The sequence below is a fragment of the Aedes aegypti genome, chromosome 2 (genome assembly GCF_002204515.2).
Source record: "Aedes aegypti strain LVP_AGWG chromosome 2, AaegL5.0 Primary Assembly, whole genome shotgun sequence".
NCBI classification, from domain to species: Eukaryota; Metazoa; Arthropoda; class Insecta; order Diptera; family Culicidae; genus Aedes; species Aedes aegypti.
The window spans coordinates 39,569,075-39,585,122 of record NC_035108.1 but is presented as its reverse complement, the minus strand read 5'-3'; the positions used below and the strand labels follow the sequence as shown (position 1 = coordinate 39,585,122).

Sequence of the window (16,048 nt, the reverse complement as noted above, 5' to 3'; positions counted from 1 at the left end):
GCTACAATGGTGACTAAAGTCGGTTAAGACCGAATCAATCGTAGATGGGTTTCTAGAAAAGGAAAAACATGTAGGGCTATCAGGGTATTGAATTGAGAAATATCCTGAAGAGCACTCATCAAATAAAATTCTGCCGTTGGAATTACTTTGAGAATTATTCCATGACCGATATTTGACATTAAAGTCACCAATGACAAAAAAAAAAGATTTATTGCTAGTCAATTTTCGCAAGTCAGCATGTTTCGCAAGTAGGCAGATATGAGAGTATATTAGCCAAGCTGTGTTTCAACTGAACCACCTAAAGTTTCAAAAACTTTAGTTTCAAATGACGAAAACAGTTGATGTATTATGAGACTATGAATGACTCCCCCACATGCCCCATCAAGTCGATCATTACGATAAACAAAAAAGTTAGGATCTTTTTTTAGTTTGGATACAAGTTTTAAACACGTTTCATTAATAACTGCTATATGCACGTTATTAGCTGTAAGAAAATTAAACAGCTCGTCCTCTTTACCAGTCATACAACGAGCATTCCAATTAAAAAAAAAAATATTTATTGGATCCATTAGAAAAACGTAATCCAATAACATTTTGATTAGTAAATTTTACACCAACTTGGACTGCTTCAGTCATAGTGGTGGCTTTGAACATTGCATCAATCATTAGATTCAATTGTTCAGTTAGAAAATTAAAATCAGAGGCAGACATATCATCTGATGATTTCCCATTGGAATTTTCGGTAGACGAAGAAGCGGGGTAGGCGGTAGTGTTTTTTCCGTTTGATTTGAAACAAGTAGAATGGGTACTCATGGAACAAATAGGGGAAGAGTTCAAATTACCTGCTACGATATCGGCAAAGGATTTTCCTTGGGTAGATACATTCGAAATTAAAAGATTCGAACGGCTACCCGACCGATTAAAATTAGTTTGTGAATGAGCATGATTATAATCTACCTGATGGGTATGATTCCTAATCAAGCGATCATTAACTGAAAAATAAACATTGTTCGATACTCTACCAGGGAAATTCCGGAAACGACCGCTATCGTAACGGATATTACTGTTAATCTACATGGCTCGAGCCTCGACGACTCGCCTACGCGAAGGGCAAGCCTAAAAATTTGATTTACGATTGCCCCCGTAATTCGAGCATATAAACTTGGTGGTATCTTCTTGCACTGAACAGACGTCCTTAGCGTGAGAAAAACCTCCGCAAATCATGCATTCAGCATCCATGCGACAATTTAATGTACCATGACCCCATTTTTGGCACCGACGGCACTGAGTTCGGTTCTGGTAATTTCCTCCAGGTCTCTAGAAATGTTCCCATGTCACACGGACATCGAACAAAAGTTTTGCTGTTTTCTAGAGCTTTAATATTATTTAGATCTTTTTTTGTCAAAGTGAACTGAATAATATTCTTGAGAAAGCCCTTTCCGCACAATGCCAGATTGGGATCTCTTTTTCATAATGATAACTTTGACTGGGGAAAATCCAAGAAAATCATTTATTCTATTTTTGATCTCTTTAGGTCTTTGGGTCTCTTATAGTCACTTGAGAGACCTTTCAAGACAACTTTGAACAAACGTTCAGTTTTGTCGTCATAAGTAAAACAATCGTGCTTCTTCTCTTCAAGATGTTTGAGAAAAAGTTCGCGATCCAGCAAAACGCGACAGTCTCCTTTCTTTGCGATTTGGAAGGAAACCTTGATTCCCCTAATGGAGTTCAAGATCTCCTGCCTAAATCCCGCAAATACGGAACAAGTGACCACGATAGGCGGCACTCTTTGCTTCCTCACTTGAATCAAAGAGCATGTGCTAGAGACTGCTTCGATTTGGTGTTCGGAAAATTTGTTTAGAGCATCGAACTGATTGCTTATTTCGATGCATTTACTAACATTATCCATTTCACCCTTGGATGAAAGTTCGCATTCCGGAGAAACGTCCTTTCTTCCATTCTTCCCACGTTTAGTGACAGTATTAAATCCCACTTTTTTGGAAGGAAGTTGTAAATTCAGAGATTCACCCTTCCTTTTGTATGAAGTTGCAACCATGTTTAGTGAATAAACAAAAGAAGACGTGACCGTTTACCGAGACGGTATCCAAGAAGGATTATCACCGCTAGCTTTCGCCAACCGGTCCTACGAAAAATCGAAGGCACGGGTCCAAACAAGGATCGTAAAGGGATCAATAGAAGAAAAACTAGTACTCGAAAGTACTGTTTTAGTAGCACAGCAAGTACCGTTTTAAATTTTAGCACTGAAAAGTACTGTTTTATTGCTTTTGGTAGTTTTTAAAGAAAAACTTCAAAGAGCAGAGAGAATTTGTGAACGCACAGTTCGAAGGTACGAAACGCACTGAATCCGAGTAGGGTTGAGAACCACTGTTCAAGACTATCTGTGGTCACGCCGCCAGTTCTTTCAGTTTGGCGGCCGAACCGCGTCTCGGATGGGCGCACGTATCGAGTGTACACGGGGTAAATACATTATTTTTAATTGTTCTTTATTAAATTCTACTTTCGCGGATAAGTTGAAAGGGATTGTGTACAGGGCGGGAAATGGAATACCAACAGGATGGGAGCCGTTTGGGCGTACTTGACAAAGTTTGAAGTATAACCTTTTCAATACGGATTCTAATGGGCGGATATAAATGAAAACAACAGCTGAGTGAAGGCTTAGCAAGCTGTCCGGCGCCGCATTAGTATGACACTGATTTTATCTACCGAGCTTATTATGTTGTTTATCATCGTTTTAATGCGTCTACAATTTTATAGCTCTGTCTCAAGATTCGACTGACTCTCGCTCATTTAGATTGCTTACATACTTTCCACGCGCAGGAAAATGTGAACAAATGACAAGTTCATTGCCACGGATGGCCAATTGCCTCCATTAGGGACACCTCTCCTAAACACAGTTGGACAAACCTTGTCCCTTCAAAGTCGCTCGGGTTGGAACGGAAAAACAAGACATGTCCATGGGAGGTGACAACGCCCTGCTAGCAGCTGCCCATCATCGAAAAAACGTCAATCCTTCGAATTGAATGGACCACACATCTGTGTACTGTACATACAGTATTGGCCAATGTATTTGAAACTTTTACGATTTTCTATGCTAATTAAACTTCTAGATCGGAGTTATTTATAGACCAATATGCATGACGTTTTGCAGCACGTAACCTAACTTGAATTTTAACAAATATTTTTGAGTCAAATTGTACTCTCGATCTCGTTCGAACATGTTAAAATTCAAATTATGCCTGATGTGCTTTAGAAATTTCATTAAAATCGGTACATAAATAACTGAGATCTTTGGTCCGTGACAGAGCTGATCATTTTCTACGGAAAATGAAAAATGTTGCATATGTATTGTCCAATACTGTATGTACAAGCGTGTAACCCAATCGTAACCGTTACCACATGATCGTTGATCACCACGAACAGATTGCAAATTCTAGTGGGCAGACAAACGAAACAGATGATATCGACCTGGTCACAGAGTTTCCCTTTTCTTTGGCGAATCGGTTGAAGTGAAAGGCTATAAGATCGTTTCGCAAATTTCGTTGATAAATAAATATGTAGTTCAGCGCACATCATAGTCTCGTAATGTACTTATACAAATTGTTTTGCTGACGGAAGTTTGTTTAACCAACTCTTTCCCATGGTAGCATAGGTGATCCACCGATTTTTGATAAACCCTAGCTAAAATGGATTGGTACGATGAGCTCATTAATTAAGGGATTCCAGGTTTCTTTCCAAATTGTAAAAAAGAAGACAACGCGACAGTCTACTGCCTGGTCGCTGTGCTTTAATAATGAAACAATGGAAGAGTAGGGAAACGGATTCTTGTCCGTCTCTAATTCTAGCGATTGCTTTGTACGAATAGATTATGGCGAAGTAGGCCGTCATTGAAATTTGTACTGAGCATCGAAGATTGTGGCTCATTTGTCTCATGATTGCGAATTAAAGAAATTCAGTTGGATTTGCACTGACATAGCTGAAAAAGTATCAGCATACTTTTTGTATATGAGCGCAAGTAGTGATACTTTTCTGAATCAATATTACTTATGTTGACGGTTTTTAATCAATTTGAAATTGCGAGCTGCAAAATCAACATGGCTGCCAAAACGAATCACGGGCACTTAGCCTTAAGTGTGATAGATTAGGAATAGAAGATGGAAACAAGTGAAAGATACAACACGTGAGAGGAAAGGGACGGACTTAGGATTGAACCCATAGCCTTTTGTTTTTGAAACAGGCTTCAAGATGTTACCTGAAGCGATAAAAAAATAAAATAAATGAATAACATAGATGTTTCCTTGTCCACGTAACGATTTCCAAAAGCCTATCAAGTTTTCAATAAAAAATAGATTATTTTCAGTCATATAATAAAAAAAATCCGTTTTCTGTCAATGGATTCAGTACTTTTTATTAAAAACATAATGTTGATTCTTAAAAAAACGTCAGAAAATATTCAAAAATGAGTCCTGATCAGCCGTACGTCGCAACTTAGTCACGATGCTCTCTTGTGAGAAAGCGCTGGATGACACTGACCTTCTTCTTTCGTATACAATTCTGGAGCCTCGTGGTCAACTGCTTCGTATCCTTACTTACTTCTACTTTTGCTGGCTCTCGGTAAATGACTGCTAACCTCGATCGCCCCACACTTCCAAGATCCTGCTCCACTTGGTCAAACCACCTAGCTCGTTGCGCTCTCCTTCGTCTTGTACCGGCCGGATTTGAGGTGAACACCATTTTTGCGGGATTGTTGTCCGGCATTCTCACAACGTGTCCCGCCCATCGTATCCTTCCAGCTTTGGCTACTTTCTGGATACTGGGTTCACCGTAGAGTTGCGCAAGCTCACGGTTCATTCTTCTCCTCCATACGCCGTTCTCACATGCTCCGCCGAAGATCGTTCTAAGCACACGTCGTTCAAGAACTCCTAGCGCTTGCAGGTCCTCTTCGAGCATTGTCCACGTCTCATGCCCGTAGAGGACTACCGGTCTTATCAGCGTCTTGTACATGGTACACTTAGTACGGAAGTGAAGTTTACCAGACCGCAAGATCTTGTGGAGTCCGTAGTAAGCACGACTCTCGGCAATGATACGTCTTCGAATTACTCTGTTGCAGTTGTTATCCGACGTTATCAATGATCCGGGGTAGACAAATTCGTCCACCACCTAGAACTCATCCCGTCAATCATCCCGCATCTGCCAATGCGAGCTCTATCACGCTCGGTTCCTCCAGCCAGCAGATATTTCGTCTGCGACGTATTTACCTTCAATCCAACCCGATCTGCTTCACGTTTCCGCCTGGTATACTGTTCAGAAACCACCTGGAACGTTCTTCCGACAATGTCCACGTCGTCAGCAAAGCAGATGAACTGGCTGGATTTATTGAAGATCGTGTCCCGCATTTTGAAGCCCACCCGTTGCATTACACCTTCTAGTGCAATATTGAACAGGAGGCAGGAAAGACCATCGCCTTGTCGAAGTCCTTTGCGTGTTTCAAACGGGTCCGACCCCCTATCTCGTCGAAGAATCATCGTGCACAGCACTGTTTAGAATCTCACGCTGGCACTAGGACGATGATCAGCCGCTCCTAACATGGAGAATAGACGCTGTTTTGAGCCGCCCCTAACATGGAGAACTGACGCTCTGATAAACTACACTCTCAGAAGAGGGGAGCCCCCCCTTCCCTGTCAGCATACGACCAAGGTCCCACCAGGGTTGGTTACCCAATCTTCCTTACGGTTACTCGTACCCCAGGCGGCACCACGGGGAAGTGGGGATAGGAGTTACTGGACAAAAGGCTAAGGACCACAAATGGGGTCTATTTTATACCTGCAGGTACGCGAAGTACCAATGGTACGCATTGTCCAGTCATTTACCACCCTGCTTCGCATCTTTGGCACACCAATATTTCTGTACACTAGAGCACTGAGGAAGCCGAAAAAAATCCTTAATGGGACGGCACTGGGGCAAGTTGGTCGACTTTCTTTCGGCACGTACGTAAAACCGTTAAACCATCAAACCATGCAACACGCTCGAGAAGCGCTTGTTGTATCAACGCCATTTTCAATTGAACTGACAGCACCAAGCGAATGAGAAGAAACATGCAAAATTATTCATATCATCATCACAAATAAATCTAATTTTTGTAATGGTTTTTGCTCTGTTAGTTTCACAAGTGGAAAATTCATAAATCCTTGCAATGAAATTCTAGACAAAGCCATTCTTTTCATTTTTTCTTTGACCTTTGACCTTTTGAAATTTCCTCAATTTTCAAAAACTATTGTGAAAGTTGTGTGGAAACTATTGATTCAAAAGTTACAGATAGGTTGAATTTTGACATTTAAAAATGCACCAAGACGAAAAGTGATGCATCAGAAAAACTACGCGTCGTAGCATCTTGGTGTCTTCAGTGCATTTGTTCATTGCGTGATAAGGACCAAATGCGCTGAAGACACCGAAAGGATACGATGCATAGTTTGTCTGATGCATTACTTTTCGTCTTGGTGCATTTTTTATGTCAAAATTCAACATATCTGTAACTTTTAAACCTATAGTTTTCAAACAAATTTTTCAAAAGTTATCAAAAATTGAGCTTTATTTGTTTTTTATTATTTATCTAATTTCCATTGAAACACAGCTCGATTTTGTTCAAAAAATGATCGAAGTAAATAGTTTTGCTTAAAATTTAGGCTCTCTTGCATCTATAGTTAACCTATTGTTCCTATAGTAGCACTACCAAGTTTAACTATTTATTATTAAGCAAAATAATTGATGAATTTAAAACTTCTTCACATCGATCGAAAGCTTTCGATACACACTTTGAAGGAAAAGTATAAAAGTTTTGTAAAAATACAGTTTTGATTTGTATTTTGCCTTCGCCGTATAGCTAGTGCTACTATAGGAACAGAAATAAGAAATAGTGCTACTTTAAGCGCATGTATTCCTATAGTGGCACAAGCGATAATAAATACAGAACTATGAGTTATCGTAGTTTTTATATTTTTTACACAAAACCTAGATAAAAAGCTTTGAGATGATGTAAAAATAATGCCGCTAACTTTATATGTCCGATACTGTACATTTCAATTATCCCATAAAGTGATTCTCAGTCTTATCAGATCCACTTTTAATTATTTTCGATCCGACTGGAATATATATGAAGCTTTCTTGATGTTAACATTTCATTAGAAACAAAACTTGATATTGACAATGCTCTTGAAACTTTAACAAATTCTATTGTTGAAGCAAGGGGCATAACAATATCAAAATTGTGAAAATAAAAAAATTTGAATCCGTGATTATAAACGATGAATGATCCGTCTTACAACGTGAGGAGAAGGCAATTTCAACAGACTCGCGATCCTGCTATGAAAATTACATGGCAGGATCTGCAGAGAGAAATTTAAAAACGATTTTCTCAACCAAGTGACAAAAATTTTAAAATAAAATACCTCAATTGGACCCTGGCTCTAAGCCCTTATGGAAATTATCTAGAATTTTGAATAAACCTCAGAAGCCAATATCGGCATTGATAGAGGAAACAAATTATTACTAACCAATTGCGGAAAAGCTCAAAAACTTGCTATGCAGTTTAAAAGCACAATTTCAATTTAGGACTTACTAGTCCAATTGAAAATCAAGTTACTCAGGACTTCGAAATTATTCTCAATCAAGAGAACGTTTTCGAAAATGCCTTGGAGACTTATGTGGAAGAAGTGAGAACTATTATTAAAAAATTCAAAAATATGGAAGCTCCTGGCGATGATGGAATTTTCTACATATTCATCAAAAAACTTTCAGAAAGTAGCTTATCATTCTTAGTTGATATATTCAACAAATGTTTTCAGTTGGTTTATTTTCTTGACAAATGGAAAAATGTTAAGATTGTTTTACCAATGAACAGTTCGAATTCTGCCATGGACATTCGATCACTCATCAACTTCTACGTATAACAAATTTGATCCGTTCCAACAAATCTGTAAGCTATTCTACTGGTCTTGCTCTTCTAGATATAGAAAAATCATTCGACAGTGTTTAGCACCAAGGCTTGATTGTAAAATTTAAAAACTTTAATTTCCCAACATACATCGTAAGAATAATTTAAAGTTTTTTATCAAAACGTACACTTTAGGTTAATTATCAGAGCTCCCGGTTTGAAAGATTTCCTGTAAAAGCTGGTCCAAAACAGCATTTTGGGACCAATATTATACAGTATTTTTACATCACACTTACCTGAGTTACCTAAGGGATGTCAAATATCTTTGTTTGCGGATGACAACGGCCTCTCCGCCGAAGGACGAAACCTGCGTATCATCTGTAGTAGATTGCAAAAAAGGTTGGATTTTTTTTTCTTCATACTTGCAAAAATGGAAGATTTCTTCTAATGCTTCCAAAACTCAACTAATAATATTCCCACATAAACCAAAAGCACTTTATTTGAAACTTTCAAGAAGACATGTTGTCACGATGAGAGGGGTTCCAATAAATTACTCATTCTAGATAAAAATTGCATTCAAAAATTACATTGAAGACATTCATGTCAAATGTAACAAATATGAAAAATGTCTTTATGCTTTTAATAACAATCGAAACATCAAAACTCTGTCTTAAAAACAAGCTTTTAATCTTCAATAAATTTTCAGGCCGGATTTGTTGTATGCTGTACCAATATGGAGTAGCTGTTGTAATACCAGGAAGAAAGCTCTGAGAGGATTCAAAATAAAATTTTGAGAATGTTCCTGAAGCTCCCTCCATGGTATAGTTCTTATTCATTGCATAGAATTACATATAATATTCAATGTTGAACCATTGGAACAATTATCGAAATATGTTTTAATAAATTTAGATAAAAATCTTTGCAATCTTTTATTGCTACGCTAAATACGTTATATATCTAAGTTAAGTTAGGTTAAGTAAATTGAAAGCGTTTTCCCTCTTATAAACAGGTAAAATCTGCTCACCTGTAAAAATTCTGAACTGCTACGGCAAATGAAATGGAATATGTTGACAACAAGGCGTAAATAAATGCTTAATTTAGTTTTACCAAATTAGAATGATAGTGTTGTCCAACACTTAACACCTAGATATTAGAAATTATTGTAATATTTAGGAATGATACAAATAACGAATTAAAACAAAGTTTATCGTTCCATTCGAAGACACCCAAATAGCTTTTGTTGGATTACTCATACTTTTTTTTTCCAAATCAGCGTATGTACTATTCATCGCTGAGTAAACCAATGCGGCGAATTTGTGTACCTAAATCCAAATTGGTTCGTTAACACGTAGGCATACAGCCATAAAACATGTGTAGATGTGTCCCAGTGCCAGCCAAAGGTGAATGGAAAGATCACTTATTAACGAGCAAAACTCGCGAGTGTTTTTCCCGTGATCGTACAAATACTAATCTATTCGCGCGTGGTAGATGATCTACTAGCGTATTCGATGGCCTATTTATAGGATCGGCTGTGGAAATTCTTCAATGAAGAGAAACCGTATCATGTTGTTGGCTCGGAATATGATTATACCTTTCACACTGTGGTTTCATCTCACATCAATCAACGGTAAGCCATTTTTCCACCGTTGAGTGGGTATTGGTAGAATTTTCATCAGCGTTTCCGACTCGTTCTGCATTTTTGTCCGCGTTTCAACGGGAAAATGCTACCAGTCGTCGTCGTTGTTCAGCAGTACCGTATTTTCCAACCGTTCGACACAGACGCGACTCCGCACGGGGTTTTTCTCGCGCAAATCAACCGGATTGTGAGTGTGCACTCGTAGACGCTCTTTTCCTCGTCGACATTTCAGGTGCGATTCGGGCCGATTGATGGAAATTGCATACCTTGAGTGGAGGAATTTTGCACGGTGACAAACGGTGCCGTTGTTTTCGTGTGCCGAATCAATTACTGAGTGGGAAATTAATTTCCTGTCGCGGAATGTCTGCTCCCGGAATTTCGAAAAAACGACAAACAAACGATCGTTGTGGATGATGATCATTGTGGGGAACTCTGCAGCAATGTAAAGTGAAAATGCACCAGCAGGAATGCGATACGTGATAAAGACAAAAAAAAGGCCTTTGTTAAAAGGCCTGCAGTTAAAGAAAAAAATGTTTATAAAATATGCGTTCATTCACTCCGTGAGCGGTCGTTCAGGTTTTGCTTGCTGCACGTAAAACGACGTTGATTTTGGCGCACATTCAGATCAGACAATGAATGAAAGTGTAGGGGCAAATGATCCAAAATCCCACTTTAAGGATTTGTGTCGTTTTCTCCTAATGAGATCCACATTTTAACGCCATTCGAAGTCGTAACAGTAACTTTACAATATTTGCTAGCTACCATCATGAAAACATTTCCCAAATTTGAGTTTTTTTTACGGGTTTAAATCGTGTAGAAAAGATGGTTGAAAAATGAAAGTGGTTCAAAATGACCAAATGGATGAGGTAGAATGCCATTTAGTATGGAGAACTAGTAGTTAGCAACCAAGTTTCTCCATGAGCAGTGGTATGGAAACGCTTATTCCTTCATTAAACCATCAGAAAACCTTTATATCTAGGCCAAAAGTGAAATATGTTGAATTGCACTGGAAAATTAAGGCAAAATCAATGAGTTCATGTCCAAGGGTTGAGGCGGCAATTCTTGGGTAAACATATTTTAACATCGTTTTTCAAAGAATACAAATAGGAATGATTTAATGAGTTGAGCAATTTTACCCCATCAGTGCGTCTTACCCCATCCATTTGGTCATTTTGAACCACCCTCATTTTTCAACCAACTTTTCTACACGATTTGAACCCGTAAAAAACCTTAAATTTGGGAAATGTTGTAAAGTTGTTAGGGGAAGGGGTGGTAAAATGAACACCTTAAGGATATCATCTTGTTTCGCACAACATCCAAAATAGGGGTGTTATGTATAGCACCGACACGAATTCAGAGTAAAATAGGCAAATTTTCATATATTTTTATCATAAGCAAAAACTGATGCAAATGTTCATTTTACCTGCACTATGTGGGTAAAATGAACAGCTGATGGTGGTAAAATGAACATCATGCAAAAAACGTGAGCAAAACAAATATTTTTGTAAATTTTCATTGCATATCCGAAAATATATCTGTTAAGGATTGTAACCAATTCAAAAACAAATTTAAGCGTATGAAATTTTACATCATATCATACCGATATTCACCTCACTGAAAAACCTCAAGTCCTCCGAGCTAAAAGTTACGTCAGTTTTAATTTTCGAACGTGGTTTTCTAAAATCTTAGTTTTCGCTGATATTTTCACTTCAATTGACCTCTGTATTAACCAGAACACTCCGATTTAAGCTTTAAATCGTCCGTGCGTGATAAAACAAATCTTTGAAATGTGTTTTTCGTTCGTATAAGGCGCGGTGTTCATATTACCACCCCTGTTCATTTTTTCACCACTTCCCCTATGACGAAAATATACAATCGAAGAATACAAGACACTGAAGACGGCCTTGCAGTTGAGGTCGAAATACGCGTATCTGTCAAAGGATACAAACTCTAGTGGAATTAAATGGTATAGTATTAAATTCGGTTTTTTCATCTACTTAATCGAAGAATGTTGAGTGAATCTCTCGCGAGATTCTTGGCAGACTCTTAGCGAGATCATTTGTGGATCCCCGATAAGATCCTAGGTCGCAGTTAGGTTTATATCGGTAGAAGGAGGCGGTGAATATGATCAAAAAGATTATTCAACGATTTTAAGAGAAACCCAGTGTGTTCAGTATTCAAGATTGTAACCTCAGCCAATTTATACAATATACACACTGTGTTACACAGTTTACATTGATTGGATTGTAAATTTTGGCGTTTTCCGCGGAACCAAATGTTCATATCAAATCATGAACATTGATAACAGCAGTGTTCAAAAACTAAGATAAATTTTATCTAATACACCTTTTCATTCTTCCATGAATGTATTGGAATAATGTTGTCTTGGAATATAATGGATGTCTTGAAAGATATCTTCAAGAATTACACCGAAACTGAAAGGAATTACTAGTACAGTGATTTCCAATCAGTGATTCACGGAACGGACATTAGTATAACGTGGAATATTATTAAAAATTTAATCGTTTTTTTTACAAAATGTAAATTAAATCCCGTTTACCTAAATCATCCCTTAAGCAATAGGCAATTGTTAAATTGTGGTTGCAACAGCAGGTATATTTACTCTGAATTTTCGAAGAGATTACAGGCCCACAGTGGTCTATGTTGAAAAAAACATCATAAGTGTTTTGGAACATGATTTAGGGTAAAATACTCTATTTTGAATACAGTCAAAAATTTGTTGTTCTCATAGAACAAAATTGCTGTTTTTTCATACATATTCTGCTTTTAAATCTTCTTCGATCGATTCCTTAGTCTTGAAAGCGCGTTTAAGCAAGATATCGAAGCGGGGAGTGGTGGAGAGTGATTTATAGATATGAAGAAGCTCTTTTTAATTATTTGAAGTAACTACAAGAATAAGTGTTTCTTGAATTTAAATTTGCATCCAAAGATACTGAATTTATATAAAGACGAGTTATTGATAAGAACAAAATACTTTCAAACTTTTTTGAATATTCAACCGCCCTAATGGGACAGAATTTGGATTCACGTTCCATTTTACTTTTTGGATTGCTTTTAGGTCCCATAATAACTGTGCAGTATTTCAGCTCGATCGGAGAAACTATATTTTAGCGCCAGCCGTTCAAAGTTTGTATGGGATTTACTTTGGGAAAACTTACTTTTGCAAAGAAAAATCGCCAGAGGTCGCCCATTGCCCTCTATAAAAATTCTGAACACAGTTCAGTACGATGAAGAATATTGTCGAAGACCGCGAAGCAATCCAAAACTTGTGAAACCTGGTATTTTTTTCAAATTATCTAAAACATTGTCACAGATTTCAGTAAGTCGATCGAAAGTATTTACTGTGATGAATCAATACCCGGACTCTTAAGCAGTGTCAAGTGTTCTGGTAGTAATTTCTATTATTTACCGTTTGATTTAATTAATAAACCACCATGTCACAAATCGTTTAGACATTGATCTTAATGAAAACGACAAGTATTCTTGTTAAAATCATGAATTAATTACTTAAATAACGATATTAATTACACTAGTCTTGTTTTTAAATCCGGACCTATGAACCAAAATGCCGGACATTTTTGAATCAAATTCCGGACACTGACACTTGCAACTGCAGCTATACTAAATTCACAATTATTAAAAAATGCACTCAAATTCGGCCATAATTCTACATTATTTTGAAGTTCATTACATAGACACACATAATAATGCTTGTAATTATAAGCTGCAAAGATTGTTTCATGTTTCGATTACTTACTTAAGTTGGTTGTAGGTAGACTCAGATTACTTGCAATAATCAGTGTCATAGGAGCAATTTTTCCGCAATTTTCTTATTTTTCAGCCGAATATATCCTTTTTCAAACTTTCCCTCAAGATTTCTCTGCATTTTTCTTCCCGAGCAGCTATTTTTAAGTAAAATATAACTCGAACGCTAAGCGTCCGGATTTTAAAACTATGGTTCACCAAACCGGACACTCATTAATTGCTCGATTAATACAATTTCACTCTTCTTTTCTACACTTTGTTATGCTTGCATTGTTATCTAATATGTTTTTATACACTAATGGACACAAAATTCACAGATATTATACCTTTCAATGAATTATCGTTAACTCGATGTTGCCCTTCGTTTGCTGGCGAACTTGAGCCATAAAAACTGCGCTATGAGAAGACGGTGTCTGACTGGAGCTACAATTGTATTTTTATTTTTAATAATTTTCTGCCAATGACTACTGGATGAAAAATCATAGTAAAGTGATGAGCAATGTTACAAAACTCAGATGTGAATTATTAAAACCATATTATTATACAAATTCACATGTAAATCAGAGAATGATATCGAAGTGTCCGGATATTGGTACCGTCCGGATTTTGATTCATCACGGTATTATTTGATGACTCGCCACGGTATTAGGGCTCCTCCAAATCTACGCGACATTCTACGGCGACAGCCACTAATAATCGTCACAATTTCGTGGTTGTGTTGCTGCAAGCGACTCTTCTATGGAACCATCTTGACTGACACGACGCGAATCGCAGTAAAATCGCGTCGCTGTGGCTATGACGCGCTCATCACACAGTGCATGCAGCGGTACATCAGCGAAATCGCTACGATTGTTTATCGCTATCGCCTTAAAAAGTTGCTTAGATCTGGGGGAGCCTTAACCTCGATTTTGTCAAAAATGTCGAATAGACGAATATGCAGTTATGGGCAGTACTCATCTGTCTCGTTCCAAAAATACCCATATTCCATGGGCGCGTAATAAGAGGTTTGGCTGTATTTAACTAACAAAATGTTGAAAACATTTTTTTTTAATTAGATGAAAAAATTTAATTCCACTAGAGTTTTTATCCTTTGACAGATACGCGTATTTCGACCTCAACTGTAAGGCCGTCTTCAGTGTCTTGTACTAGACTCGATTTTTTTTTGCAATTTCTCATCGTAATAGGCTGTTTTTTATCCCGCCAATCTGTCATGAAACGGACTGCTTTCCTGCACTGAGTTATGCAGTGCTGTATTAGTCATCACGCAACTGAGATCAGCTTAAATTGAAATTAGCCTTGCTTACATGGTGCGCGCAATGCACGAAAATTCGTGCAAGTTGCACGAACGTTTGCCCCAACTGTGTAATACGTGCGTGAAATACTATCAAACATTTTGTAGAAACATATCCGTGCATTCAATCATGTTGGTCCGTCGAACTTGCGTTGCATAGCAACCGTAGAAAGTTGTGTAGTATGTGAAGAAAGTAAATTATTCATGCTTCTTGGTAAGATTGATAACGAAAACATTGGTGTTGGAAGTGAATTTCTACAAAGGCTCGTCGCAGAAAAATTTCTACAGGGATTCCTCTAGAGATTTCGAAATGAGTTTCTTAAATTGTTCCAAAATGAATACCTGCGTTGATTTCTCTTCATACAATACATACAAGTTTATCTAAAGAATACCTTCGGGAATCTTTCCAAGAATTCATCTAGGAAATCTTCCAAAAATTCCATCATGGATTCCTCCTGGAATTTTATCAGAAATAATAAAAGACAATTTACACCATCTTCAGCACATAAGCTGCACAGACTGAACGATCAGTAACATTAGGCAACGGACAACATGAAACACCCAGTAGCCCAGCGATGAATTTTTCGTTTAACGAAATGTTTCCACTGTCTGGAGCGGGAATCGAACCCACACCCCGTGGCACAATACGCCTAGACGACTGACGCTGCTAACCGCAAGGCCACGAAGCCCACGATCTCAAGATTCTTCCAAGAATTCCTTCATGAATATTCCCAAAAACTCCTTCCATGAAGAAATTTTTGAATAAATCCGTAGAAAAATACTTGGAAGTATTTCAGGAGTAATCCCAAGAGAGAAAAAATATTAAGAAAACCCTGTACAATTTTATGGAGGAATCCCTTAAGGAAATTCTGGGAGAATTCTTTAAGGAAACTCTGGTTAAATCTCTGCAAAAATCCATGGAGAAATTCTTGCCGGTGTTTTTTGAGTAATACCCAGGAAAATTTCTGGAGCGATTCCTAAAAAAAGTCCCCACGACAACTTTTGGAGGCACCATTAAATGGGTTTTCTTGAGTAATCTCTGGAGAAATTCCTGAAGAAACTGCTGGAAAAATCTCAAAAGGATTACCTGAATAAATTGCTGCATGAATCCTTGGAGACATATCTAGAATTATCTTTGAAGAAATCCCTGGAGAAAATGCCTGGAGCATTCACGGACAAATTTCTGGAAGAAAAATCCCTGAAATAATCCTTGGACGTATTGCAAAATTTATGGAGAAATTCCTGGAAAACACATGTAACGTTGGTAGCTGAATAAAAGCCTCTTTTCAGCTGAATAATTCAACTACTAATGTTACCTAGGCAATCTCTGCTTTTTTTCTAAATAAATTCCTAGAGTAATGGAATGGAGCTCTATCGGAACTGGTCT

General features: G+C 37.6%; 1 protein-coding gene across 5 annotated transcripts in view; it reads left to right on the top strand.

Moving 5' to 3' along the window:
- Window positions 1–9,584: 9,584 nt before the first annotated feature.
- The window catches only part of LOC5579997 (ras-related and estrogen-regulated growth inhibitor), a 48,640-nt gene continuing 42,176 nt past the window's right edge, over window positions 9,585–16,048 (top strand). For 2 of the 5 annotated variants that reach the window (XM_021840602.1, XM_021840601.1), the window contains exon 1: window positions 9,585–9,816. The gene's annotated coding sequence lies outside the window, so the exon portion shown is untranslated. Of the gene's footprint in view, window positions 9,817–9,854; window positions 9,874–9,899; window positions 9,919–16,048 lie in introns of those variants that run through there. The other 3 variants (XM_021840604.1, XM_021840603.1, XM_021840605.1) reach the window with 3 other exon arrangements.